General features: G+C 39.4%; 1 protein-coding gene across 4 annotated transcripts in view; it reads right to left on the bottom strand.

Annotated features, from left to right (window-relative positions):
* The window catches only part of NME7 (NME/NM23 family member 7), a 207,825-nt gene that overhangs the window by 342 nt on the left and 195,455 nt on the right, over positions 1-12,028 (bottom strand). The window lies entirely within an intron of this gene.

Consider the following 12,028-nt stretch of genomic DNA (forward strand, 5'->3'; position numbering starts at 1 on the left):
TTAACAGAGTCCAAGAGGTTGGTGGGGACTCCAGACACTGGCACACCAAGGCACACCGCTTCCCAAAGACACTAAGTTAATCAGAGACAGAGAATCCATGGAGCTCCAGTTTGAAGTTCAATTTTAAAAATACCTTGCAGTGCTACGTCACTCAGTTTAGAAAACATGAAATGTTGGTTCCTGCTATTGCTTCACTAGACATATGTGTTTAAAAAAAAAAAAAAAGGTAACACTTCAGTTTTTAAAAAATGAGGTTAGGTTTGAGGTTCAGTAAATTAAGGTTCATACCTTGCTTTTTGGTTCAGGATTTGGCCTAAGTCCTTGTTTAGCTGTATTTAAAAATTAGCCTTAGTGTGAAAGAAGATAAAAGTCAGCTTTCCAAAAACCATTTTCCAGCTATAATTAATTGAAGATTTAGTATCACTTAACCACCATGGGAAATACCCACACTAAAATCAGGGCATTGTGTTTCTGAAATGGAAACCTCTCACAAAGCCTGTGCAGGCAGAGGAGCTCCGCTCGGGAGCTCAGACACATCCCTGAGGTGGCACTGTGTCTTCAGGGGTGCTGCCCTCTTGCAGAGAGACAGACCCGGAGGCCATGGCCATTTTGGTGAGAAATACCAGAAGCGGCTTCAGTTCCCACCTATTGCTCCATATTTATAATCACACGAACCTGCTTCTCTTGTTTGCTATTTTTAGAGCAACAAATTGTGCGATGCGAAATTAGTACCAGAGGAACAATGACTCAACAAAAAAAATAGCAAGGGAACTATGAAAAATGGCACAACTGCTTAACTTGAATAGTTGAAGTCTTTAGGAGACTTCAGTAGTTGAAGTAACACAGAAAAATCCTCAAACATACCTACATGAAACTGGGTTTCTCAAAAACTAACCCACATTTATGGAAATAGAAGTTTGTCTTGCAGAAACGTCAGCTCATTTTGTAAGGTGTATGTGATATTTAAATTTGTGATGCTTGTGAATAAGGGGAATGGGGCCTTAGGTCTGAGGAAAGGGGAGCATTCATTCAAATTGGAGGGTAGTTTGCATTTTTAAGGCTGCTATAAGGGCATGATCTTGGTGAGACATACTTAACCTGTCTTTGTATGTATTGTGTACCTTCTGTTCTAAGCCATTGTGTGTGTCTGCCTATCACTTTCTCCAAGATTCTCTCCAAATCATGCTTCTCTTAATTTCTCCAGATTGTGCCAACCTATTTCCCACTCCTGATCTTTCACATTATGTCACCACTATGCGACTGGGGTATGTGGTTTGTGTTCTTAGGCTCAACAGATACCTACCATATGCCAAGCACTCTTCTGACAGCTAGGGATAGATCCATCAGTGAGCAAAACAGACAAAACTCCATCTTTTTTCCTCTGCTGCTCACGTTCTACTGTTAAGCATTTGCATATTTCTCATACTTTTCAATACATTTATTATTTCTTTGTAATCAGTTTATTCTGACCCTTAGTAGATGACATATTTCATGGGTGTAGGGACAATGCCATCTATCTCCCTTGGGGTGTTCTTACATTCAAGAAATGGGTTTTCACATGAGTCCTGTCAAATACTTAGTTCCTTACACAGAATATAAAGAGATTGAGTTTTTCAAAGGTAGGCTGACTGCTGCTTGGAATGAAAAGCATTTAGTTACTGAAGACAGAAAAAGGATTCTCTTTTCAACCCTTCATATTCTCAGAAGGAAAACTGAAACACCGAGTTAGTTTGTCCTCAACTCTGGTTAATTTCCCTTGCAAATAAAGCCCCCTTGGGCAGAAGCTTTGCCATGAGATGTTACCTAGCTAGAATTTTTAAACTGGTTTTCATTGTATTTTATTACCTTCAATTAACAATAGTTTAAAACAACTAGTTTTCTATTTATAGCAGTAAAATAAATTTGTTCAAGTACAGCACTGAATGGATTTAAAGAAAAATAGTAAAATTTCAGGTGGTAAATATGATAAAAAGCATGGAAGTGAGAAATGGTTGACTAAAATTTAGGACTCTGCTTGAGAGTATAGCATTTTAGACCAGGCACAGTGGTTCATGGCTGTAATCCTAGCACTTTGAGAGTCTGAGGTTGGAGGATCACTTGAGCCCAGGAGTTCAAGATCAGCTTAGACAACATAAGGAGTCCCAGTCTCTACAAAACAAACAAACAAAACAACTAGCCGGGCATGGTGGTACACGCCTGTGATCTCAGCTCCTTGGAGGTCTGAGGTGGGAGGACAGCTCCAGTCCAGGAGGTTCAAGGCTTCGGTAAGCCTGGGCAACAGAGTGAGACCGTCTCGAGAAACAAAAACAAAACCAAAAAACCCAACCAAAAGCAGCATTACCCAGAACCTATCTACTTTAGAACCGTAGCATGCCCTGTCTGCTCCTGCTGCACCTAATACCAGAGGGAACTGCGCCAACTCCAAATTAAAAACATTATCAGTGATCAGAAACAAAAGTTCCATTATCAGAATCTTTCAAAGCTCAGTAATAGCTTAAACTCCTGGCTTCTTAAAGGATTAGTAACACTTTGATATCTATGTATATTTGGCTTCACAGAGGAGAACCAAATGACATTACCTTGAAAATCTAGGACTAAGGGACCTTGTGAATACAGAGGGAAACTATCCAAGGAACAGTCAAGAGCAGTTTTAATTGAGTGAGTAAAGTGATCTTGGTTTCTAATTCAACTGAGAAAACATGACTTTCTCCTTTTTTCTTTAAGAGGGGGCTAATGTTAACCAGACATGTTATCTGTAGTCCCCTGGGCTCTACACTGGGAAAGATGATCAAGAAATAGATAAGCCTGTTATTCTTCCAACTGATGGTTCCAGTTAGCACCCATGCCCTAGTCATGTGAAACAAAGAGGGGTGAAACAAGGCGGGTATCTTGGTTCCAGCTTTAATTCTCTATTTTCTCTGAGGGACTTTCAGCATCAGCTCTTTCTGAGGGGATTATCTTACTAAGGTGTTGACTCTTATTGACGACAGAATTCAGCTCTTTCATGTAGTCACAAAGGGATCCTAGACCCTAAGAGAATGCCCATATTGTAATAAAGCTGTAACACACTGCCTGTAGCTAGCTTTATCACAAAGCCTTTAAAAAACTTGGATTTCACAAAATCATAGGCGACCTATAGGGCTATCTTTTCCAAGGAGACACATATATTCCCCCTTAGTGTTGACCCTATACAGACCAGGTAGGAAGTGACACAGGTTAATTTAAAATTCAGCCAGCCACAGTGGTGCCTGATATAGTCATTACTTGGTCTGTCTTTTGGTTTAAGTGCTTCAAGGAGTGTGGAACAGTCCTGCAGGAATAGGAGATCCTTTCCTTTTGATAAGGAGCTGGGGTTCTGAAATAACCAGCAGGTAAAGATTAGGCCATGGGAGATTCTGATGAGTCTGCTTTGGAGCCTCTAGACAGCAAGAGAATAGTATAATAGTATAATACAACTCAGGTTATACTGCAGAAAATGAAACATAATAGATGGAGAAGTCCATGCCTACCATAAACCTTTGAAACCTTTGCCTAGAGCAGGCCTTTCTTTTCTTTCATTTGCAAATTTCTTCTGAGCCACCTACTATGTCACTGACTCTGACTATGAACTCATATCACTATGAACTCGTGGGGTGGGGTAGGGGTAGGGGGTCAGCGGGGAGTGTCCAAACACACTAGGTCCTCATGAAATTTTTACTTTTGTACTTCTAAACGTCTTACATGGTCTAAACTATTCTCATCGATACCACTTCCCCTCCTTCTTCTGCCATTCGTTTGACATACCCATATCCAATGGGTAATGATACTTGACTACCTATAAGATTAAATTGAAGGCTCGTTCTGTCTTTATCACTGTGAAATTTAAGAACAATAGCTTACATTTATTTACTAATTTATAGTGCATAGTCTAATTTCACACATAAATCTCATTTCCTTCCCAATAGCTTTGTGAAACTTGTTATTCTTTCATTAGTGTATCAGACACTTTAGAGGTGGAATGCAGGCATCTAATTTTCCAATGGTTTTTAATGTTGGTTGAGTATCAGAAATGCCTGTGGAGTTATATTTTGTTTTAAATAAGAGTACAGATGTGCTTGAACACTTAGAGAATCTATCGCACAGTTGTGGCATTCCAGCACCAAATTAAAATATGTGTGCCTGTGTTATTATACTAGATTTTCGGATAAAATATAGTCAGTTTGATTGAAGTGCAATTTTGTTAGTGTTCCAATAATATGATATTGAATTTTAAATATATCAGTGTATTTAGTAGATGACCAACTTTCAACTCACTTGGGCCCCTTACAGCCACTGCTGGCTTCATGGGCCTGCAGTCTGTGCAGGGGCCCACATGCCTAGAAGAGCCTTGTGCTTGGTTTAATGCTCTGCTGTTGCTGTCTTGAAATTCTTAATGAATTTTGAAAACGAGGCCCGACATTTTAATTCTGCACCAGTTCTGCTTAAAGCCAAGGGCCTCTACTGTGGGGTTGCTTTAGCATGGTTGTCCTAATGGCTGAATGAAAAATGTAGTTGAAAAGGCTGCTTTTAAAATAAGCAATGAACAGATTGATGGTTGAGAGTTGGGCAGGTTGGGGAAGGTGCAGGGTGAGGCAGATTATGGAAAGTGTGAGCTGGCAGACTCAGCAGGCATGGAACAGAGGCCCTGGGATGGTGCTCTGCAGCCTTGGGCAGGGGTGAAGAGGAGAGGGCTTGTGCTGTGGGGATGGCAAGAGGCAGCTACCAGCGGGGGATGCACTTGTGAGCTTTGAATGAACCTTTGCTGGGCTCCCTTTCCCTCTTTGTCTTCCCTCTCCAAGGCACTACTTACTTTCAGCTCCCAAAACATGGAGCTCAGAAGTGGACAAGAGTGAGGAAAGACGTGGTAACTGAAAGAAGTCTAGGGTTCTCTGGGTGGAAGTACTCAGAGGAAACATTCAAACCTTGATAGAAAGGAGATGAAAAATCCATCCTTGCCTATTGTTGTAGCTACAGAGCCCCAAAAGCCCTTGGGCTGCAGATGTACCCCCCACAAATCTATTTATAGTCTATTTAAAAAATTAAGTTGAACTTAGTCATAACAGTATCTTCTTCAGATAAGCTTATCTTCTCCATAGGTTTAGTTGACATATTTGAAATGTTTTAAGACTAAATGAGCCAGGTGCAGTGGCTCATGCCTGTAATCCCAGCACTTTGGGAGGCCTAGGTGGGTGGATTACCTGAGGTCAGGAGTTTGAGACCAGCCTGGCCAACATGGCAAAACCTCGTTTCTACTAAAAATACAAAAAATAGCTGGGCATGGTGCTGCATGCTTGTAATCCCAGCTACTATGGAGGCTGAGGCAGGAGAATTACTTGAACCCGGGGGATGGAGGTTGTAGTGAGCCGAGATTGCACCACTATACTCCAGCCTGGTGACAGAGTAGGACTCCTCATAAATAAATAAATAAATAAGACTAAATGAAAATGTCACATTAAAATGACTATACATTTTTCTAATTCTGGAAACCCAATGTCCTCAGAGTTCTCTTTTAAAAACCTCAAGGCCAGGTGCAGTGGCTCACACCTATAATCCCAGCATTTTGGGAGGCCAAGGCAGGAGGATCACTTGAGCCCAGGAGTTCGAAACTAACCTGGGCAACATAGAAAGACTCTGTCTCTACAAAAAAATTAACAACAAAAAAAATTAGCTGGGTGTGGTGGTGCATACCTGTAGTCCCAGCTGCTTGGGAGGCTGAGGTGAGGGGATCACTTGAGCCTGGGAAGTCGAGGATGTAGTGAGCTAAGATCATGCCAGTGCACTCCAGCCTGGGTGACAGAGCAAAACCCAGTCTCTAAAATATATATAGATATGTATATATGAAATTAAAAACTAAAAAGATAAAAACTTCTTGATTCCTCTGACTGCTACCCATTAAGGAGAACAATTCCCTTTTAAAAGCTGGAAGTGGTGCTGACTTTTCTCTTTATGGAAAATATTTACCTTCTTTGCCAATATAACTAAAGGCTATAACTTTCCATAAATTCATCATAAAATTGTGTTTCATGACTCATCATTATCTAGCCTCTTTTGCCTTAAAGAAGGTTTTGGTTGTAACCGGTATCTCTCCAGTGTCTCAAAATATGAACAGATGTTTGTTGCTTCTGTTCCCTTCTCCTCCCTACCTGTAATGATTAATGATTAATTGCTTCTGTTCCCTTCTCCTCCCTACCACAATGATTAAAAAGGTATTCTCTGAGAGTTTTCTCATCTCAGTGTGAACTTAGTCACACAGTATCTTCTTCAGATATGCTTATGGGTCAATTTTTCCATATTTATATTTTAAATTTTACTCTTAAAAAATGAAGTTCTTGCTCCATACCAAATGCTTTAACAGATTACTGTGTGTAATCCTTACAACCACCTTTATGAAGCTGGTATTATTAGTCCCATTTTCAGTTCATGAGACTCAAGTTTTTTGAGCTAATAACTTGCCTAAAGACATAGAACTCTGTTAAGTGTCTCTGGTTCAGCCTGTGCTGGTTCAGAGCTCACACTAGGGATGCAGCCTGGCTGTTGGAATTTGACTTCTAGCCCTGCCATCTCCTGGCCAGACAACCTTGAGCAAATTACTTAACATCTTTGTTCCTCAGGTTCCACATCTATAATGTAACAATACCTACTATGTAGGTTGGTTGTGAAGTTTAAATGAGGAGTTACATGGAAGACATTTAAAATAGTGTCCACCATAAATATTGCATAATAAATATCATTATTATTGTTTTCCAAATATTCTCCTAATGTTATGGCCCATCCTGCTGTATGTCACTGAACCCAAGTATTTCTGAATAACTCCATCAAGTGCTGAACAGCCAGAACTGTCAATTCCTGCTTATCAGATGATAGCATACATAATTATTCAAGTCATGAACAGCAGAGGCAGACTAAGAAAACTTTGAAGACTAAGATAGTAAACAGATGTGAGAACCAAATGCAATATGTGATCCCTGATTGGATCCTGAACCAGAAACAATTTTTTTTTCTTTTGCCACAGAAGACATTTGTGGGTAAAAAATGAAGGTCTGTACATTGGTAATAGTATTGTATTAATGTTAACTTCTTGATTCATAATCACTTTCTGTGGTGACTGCAGATAATATCAGTGTTTTTAGGAAATATACACTGAAGTATTGAGATAAAGGGGAATTATATCTATAATATACTGTTAAATATTAATTATAAATAATTAAATTCATATGTACAGAAGGACAGACAAAAGGATGATTAACATGGTAAAATATTAACATTTGGCAAATATAGGTAAAGGGCTTGTGGAAAGTATTTTTTTGAAACTTTTCTATAAGTCTGAACTTATTTCAAAATGGAATGATAAAAATATTAATCAGTAGAAAGAAAAGAAAGAGTACTAGATTTGGACTTGGAAGAATTGAGTTTGATTCTAGCCACTATTTCCTGGTGCTCTTAGACAAATTGTTTAGACTCACTGAGCCTGTTTCCTAATCAAAAACCTGAAGATAATAAAACCTACCTCGTTGGATTGAGTGGGCATATAAGTTTCTGGGTGGATTTATAAAGTTGTAGCACATTATACAAATCATCCTTTTTAAAAAAGGACATATGGCCCTATTTTCCCACTCTGAAACTACTAGCTCAGGATGGGCTCTGCTACAAATCAGCTACAGTAAAGCTTAAGGGATGGGTTTTCTCAGTTATGAACGCCAAGCAAGCAGAAGGGAAAAACTCAGGTGACCTTGACGCTTCCTCTTAGAAATTCATTTTTGTGACTCCTAGAGAAGAAAAGATTTTGATAGGGAACATTCTATCCTTAAAAAAAAAAAAAGATTTTAGCCGGGCGCGGTGGCTCAAGCCTGTAATCCCAGCACTTTGGGAGGCCGAGGCGGGCGGATCACAAGGTCAGGAGATCGAGACCACAGTGAAACCCCGTCTCTACTAAAAATACAAAAAATTAGCCGGGCGCGGTGGCGGGCGCCTGTAGTCCCAGCTACTCAGGAGGCCGAGGCAGGAGAATGGCGGGAACCCGGGAGGCGGAGCTTGCAGTGAGCCGAGATCGCGCCACTGCACTCCAGCCTGGGCAACAGCGTGAGACTCCGTCTCAAAAAAAAAAAAAAAAAAAAAGATTTCAAATAAAAGAAATTGTAGATATAATGACCAGTTCTCAAGATTGGTGATTTTCAACTTGGTTGTACATCACAATCACCCTATGGATCTTTAAAAAACCAAAAAGTAGATGCTTACACCCCTACAGTGGAGAGTCTGATTAATTAGGTCTTGGATAGCCATAGGTCCTAGACGTCCACATTTTCAAAGAGCTCCACAGACACTTCTGATGTCCACTGGGGTTGAAAACCACTGCTCTGGTATTGTCTATAAGGACTAAATAAGATCCTTTATGCGTAGTGCTCAATAAACATTAACCCTAATCTCATCTTTTCCTTTCTCTGTGCCTCAGAGGAATGACAAACTGAAATTAGAAATGCAGATCTTGTTGACAAATGATTTACAATAAAGTTTCTGGATGACAAAAAAAAAAAAAAAAGAAAAGAAAAGAAAACCACTGCCCTAGATAGTTAGTCAAAGTAGGTGCCTCAGATATCAGAGCCCAAATCAAGCCCATCTGATATCATTATATGTGATCTGGGGAAAGAATAAAATCCCCCACTTAATTTGGCATTTACTAGTATCCACAGTACTTTGGAGGCACTTAACATGGATAATGTGCCAAGGAGATGGGTAGGCCTCAAAAGATGAAGTGGGGAATATGGGCAGAAAAGCAGAGTAAACTTCAACAGGATTATCTTGGGTATTGATAAGGAAATAAAGCAGGCTTACAAGATGAGTTTTATAAACAATAAACAATGATTCAGAAAAGGGATCTTGGAGTATGTCCTGGTCGTTCCCTGAATACTTGGGCCAAGACTGCTGTCTGGGAGGCCATCAATGCTGAGATGCTGAATGTCCTCATAAAGGATGTTGTCAATTAAACCCAAGGAATTAGAGTACTCTTTACAAGAAAAACAAACCACAGAATATTTTATTTCTTGGGCGTTCCTATTGCTATACTTCATACACATTTCAGTTAGAAAAGCTCCAAGACAAAAATAATAGAGTTAGAAAATAGAAACAAAAATTATTTAGAAGATGGAATGCCTTTTTTTTTTTTATAAGGACAGATGAGAAAAGTAAAAAAGACATGGATGCAGCTGGAAACCATCATTCTTAGCAAACTATCACAAGAACAGAAAACCAAACACTGCATGTTCTCACTCATAGGTGGGAACTGAACAATGAGATCACTTGGACTCGGGAAGGGGAACATCACACACCGGGGCCTATTATGGGGAGGGGGGAGGGGGGAGGGATTGCATTGGGAGTTATACCTGATGTAAATGACGAGTTGATGGGTGCTGACGAGTTGATGGGTGCAGCACACCAACATGGCACAAGTATACATATGTAACAAACCTGCACGTTATGCACATGTACCCTAGAACTCAAAGTATAATTAAAAAAAAAAAAAAGAAAAGCTGAGAGAATACATAATCAGAATTCATGAGATAATGAAGGGAATAGCTGGGATGGACTCTGTCACTTAAAATTGGAAAGAAATTGTGAGAGCAAATGCTGAGGTAATTTAAGACGTAAGAGAAAATTACTTCATATATTGCTTCATTTAATGTTTCCTCTGAAATGTCATTATTTCTACTCTGTAAGTGGATAAAATGAGTCTGAGAAAGGTAATTTTTCCTAAGTCACGAAGTTGGTAGGAGGAGAAGCTGGGGATTTGAACTCAGACCACCTGACTCCAGAGTCTGTGCCCAGAATCACTATACTCCTGGACCTCCCTTATACTTCAGATTTTCGAGAAGGCTAAGGAAAGCTCATACGGCATAGTAAGATTCAAGTTCAACTGTAAACTTTTGATTTACCTTTGAACTCAAGTTCAAATCAAGTAAAAGTCATTAAGAGCTCAGCTAACTTATGTTTCTATTCATCACTTCTGTATGCTCATAGACTTTGGACTGATTTTGAAATAGAAATGCTGGTCTTGCAATATTTTCAGCTAAGCCAGAATAAGATAAGATGTGTTGTTTTCCTAGGAATTAATTTCTCCATTTCTAGTTTTCAAGTTTTAGTAAAACGATGCTCGATGACTTGCAGCAATAAATTCTTAACTGGTAATCAAAAAAGAATAAACTGTACTTCTGTTCATAAATAGAGGAAGGAAAAAGAAGCACCTGCAATTTGATAATTATAATAATTAATTATACTGCTTACAAAGGATGTAGAGACAGTATGGCAAAGTAGAAAAGCCTAGGATTACTAGTTAGGAGAGTAATGCTGTGTACACTAAGCCATGCAATTTTAGGTGAGCCACTTTCCTTCTTTGGGCAACGCTTTCCTCAACGGTAAAACCAAGGTGTCAGATTAGAATTTCATTTCCTCAAAACCTAGAATCATGGAATGTTAGTGCAGGAAAGGGGTTTAGAGGAGGGCCGCTCAATCTTTGTCACCTCATGGTGCACCTAGAAAATGTTCATTCTCGCATGGCATCCTGGAGCCGGCACAGGAAGCAGTTAAGGATTGGAGCTGCTGCCTCCAGGTCTCGGAGGATCAATTATTCAGCTCATTTGTGGGGGAGTCCAAGCTTTGAGAATCACAAGTTCAGCCTCATAATTTTCCACACGGAGAAACTAATGCCTAGCAACATTTTATGAATTTATAACAACCCATAAATTAAAGTACACGGCATCAATGTATTTTCAGTTGTTACACTATTATTTAATGAATCTATCCCAACCTGACCCCCTTCAGTCCATTTTCCACATGGTAACCGGAGAGATCTCTTAAAAACTGTAAACCTGATTACGTCAATGCCCATTCCCCTCAAGGGTTGCCTCCCTGATGTTTTGAGGATAAAGATCCATATTCTTAAAATAGCCCACAAAGCCCTGCATGGCCCAATCTCTATTTCTCTAGTGTCATCTCAGGCTTTTTTTTTTTTCTTTTTTTTTTTGCATTTTATATTTCTTCTTTCCTTTCCTAAAACACACCAACCAATTTCCTGCATAAGGGCTTTAGCAAGTGCTATTTTCTCGGCCTGGAGTCATTTACCTTCTTCCCCAGCTGACACTCGTTTCAGGACTCAGTTCAAACACCATTTGCTAAAGAAAACCTTTCTTAATCCCCCATCTACACCAGGTTCCCGAATACAACTCATCCTATCTTTTACTACACAGCAATAATCAGAGTTTGTATGTGTCCATTTCTTTTTGTGATTATCTGATTCATGTCTGTCTTCCTTATTAGACTGTGAGCCCTGAATGGAATGTGTGTCTGAATAGGAGTTCTAGTTCATCACTGTCTCCTCAGTGCTTACCAGTTTCTGGTGTATAGGAAAAGTTCAGTGAAATGTTCAATGAATGAATTTGTGGTTTAGTTTTGGCTACAGAAGTCTTCCTGGCAACTTCCATTCATTGCACTGACAGTTCTGTACATCACATTTCTTGTAATACAAAACATGGGTATGGTAATGCCTTACTTCACTCTAATTAGTGAACAGTATGGGCGTTTACTTAAGCTTTTCACTGCAAATATTCTTAATTTTTTTTTTATTATGGACAACTTTGAGATCTAATAAGCTATGGACAACTTCCCCCCCATCCCTTTGCAAAATGAATATATCCACAACATTTTGCAAACAATTTCAGCGAGTCAGTCCATGGACTAACCCTATGAATAAATTTGAAACTCCTAAATTTGGCATAAAATAATCATATGACTTAAGCCTTAGCTACCTTTCCATGCTCATCTGTAATTATCTGATGTCTTTTTAAGCTCTGCTATATCAAATTCCATGTAGTTTTCCCTACATGGAATTAGGGATTGCTCCTGTGAACAGCTACTACACTCTAGCCTGGGCAACACAGTGAGACTCCATCTCAGGAAACAAAGACAAAAACAAAAAACCAAGGTAAAGAGCTAAGAGAATGGATACATAATATCCCTCAAA

The sequence above is a fragment of the Macaca mulatta genome, chromosome 1 (genome assembly GCF_049350105.2).
Source record: "Macaca mulatta isolate MMU2019108-1 chromosome 1, T2T-MMU8v2.0, whole genome shotgun sequence".
In the NCBI taxonomy this organism is placed as follows: Eukaryota; Metazoa; Chordata; class Mammalia; order Primates; family Cercopithecidae; genus Macaca; species Macaca mulatta.